The sequence below is a fragment of the Lactuca virosa genome, chromosome 2, assembly GCF_052849685.1.
Source record: "Lactuca virosa cultivar CGN04683 chromosome 2, Lactuca_virosa_CGN04683_v6, whole genome shotgun sequence".
Taxonomy (NCBI): domain Eukaryota; kingdom Viridiplantae; phylum Streptophyta; class Magnoliopsida; order Asterales; family Asteraceae; genus Lactuca; species Lactuca virosa.
This window is the reverse complement of record NC_136427.1, coordinates 42,950,328-42,952,390: the sequence shown is the minus strand read 5'-3', so window position 1 is coordinate 42,952,390 and position 2,063 is coordinate 42,950,328.

Below are 2,063 nucleotides of genomic sequence, written 5' to 3'. Positions count from 1 at the left end.
TTCACAACAGATCCATCTTCAATTGGTTGAAAGTCCTTGAACCAATATAGATCTTTGCAAACATGACTTGTTGCTCCCGAATCAAATCACCATGCAACATTATCATCCTGCACATAAAATGCTTCAGAAATCACAGAAATATAATTCTGAATATATTTAGAATTCTGCATGAAAACAGAAATCTGAACTTGTTGCTTTTCTGGATCCTTGGATCCACTTGGTCCAGCACCATCCTTGTTCACTTTGCGAAGACGACGATCTTTCTTGAAGTGACCCGGTTTGTTACAATTCCAACAAACCAACTTACCCTTCTTGTTGGAAGACTTGTCATCCTTTCCTTTAAACTTCCTTTTTCCATTAGACTTCTTGGGATTCTTTGAACTTTCTCCTTCCACCATGTTCACAGAAGAGGAACCAACTTGGTTCTTGCCTTTAGGATTATTGTCAAGTTCTTTAGTCCTTATGGACTCTTCAATCCTTAAATGGATTCCAAGTTGAGTCAAAGTCAATTCCTCTTTGTTTTGTTTCAGATTGTGTTTAAAATCCTTCCAGGAAGGGGGCAGTTTGTCAATGATCACAACCATAGAAATGGCTTCATCCATTTTCAAATTGTGTTGAGCAAACTGTCCCAGAATCCTTAACATTTCATGGAATTGTTCCATAACAGGCCTAAAGGCAATCATCTTGTAACCCATAAAGTTACTAACAAGAAACTTCTTACTAGAAGCATCTTCAGCCATGTACTTGGATTTAAGAGAATCCCACAGTTCTTTTGCAGATTCGAAATTTTGATAGATATCAAAAAGAGAGTCAGACATACCATTGAGAATATGACCACGACATATGTAATCATCATTTTCCCACTTTGATTTTCTTCTTATTTCCTCCAAAGGTTCATCTTCAACAGATTCTGGTAAGACTGACATGGGTGTACTCAGAACATACACTACTTTTAGAGTGGTAAGGTGAAACTTCATCTTCTTCTGCCATCTACAAAAATCTTTCCCTTCAAACTTGTTCAGTTTTTCAAACTTACTTGTCATTTCCTTCACATAATCACCACTTGCCATGATCACAGAAATTCTTTAATCTTTGTTAGAAAAACGGGATATAGATAAACTTGGATCAGTGAGAGTTGTGAAACACTTTCAGATTAAAGCATTTCGAGGGTACACTCAAAATCTCTAATCGGATGAAATTCACTGTTTTTCAGAAATGGAGAATGAAGATGTGACATCCCCATTTTCACGGCCAGAAAAGATCGATGTTGTTTATGCTTTGTTTAAAAATCAGAGTAACATTTTAAATAAAAGTGTTGCGGAATTTGTTCCCAAAGTAAAATATGATAAAGATTTATCAAAGCATTTCCGTAGAAATGTATTTCATTAAAAACCTCGGGATGTCATGTTCGATACAGATCAAAAGCATAAACAGTACAATATAAGCCTTACTACATTTATTCATGTCTACCGGCCTATATCCGTAATCTCTCATCCCAAACATCATATCTATGCTCGTGCACCACTACATGTAATACAAGAAACTGAGTGGGTCTGGCTTGGGAGCCTGGTGAGCACATATGGTTTTAAACCCACAATAAATAAGTTTATTAATTTCATCAACCAACAATAACTCGATTACCCGTTCCCGTTATCTTCACTTTACGTCCCTAAACACCTATCATAAGGGACCTAGCCTAAGGATCATCATCGGGATGGACACTACTGCTAAGGGGGTTCCTCAGCAATAAATGTCCTAAAGGCAACCATGAGGAGGATGGAGTACACCGGTGAACACATCGTTCACAAACACCTACAGGTTGCGAGCCTGCTAGCGTTCCACTGGACTGTCTAGAAAAGTCCGTGGTTATCATCCATACTCCGCTAGATGACAGAATCAACAACAACAACATCGAGGCCTCTCATCATTTTATCACACATCGTCTATTACATCTACCCATGTTTTACCCCAACATTTTGTAGATATAAAATACATATACAGTTTAAATGATTTAAAACATGTATAAAAATCTTTCATCAGCATAGACAGCAAGTATTCAGACA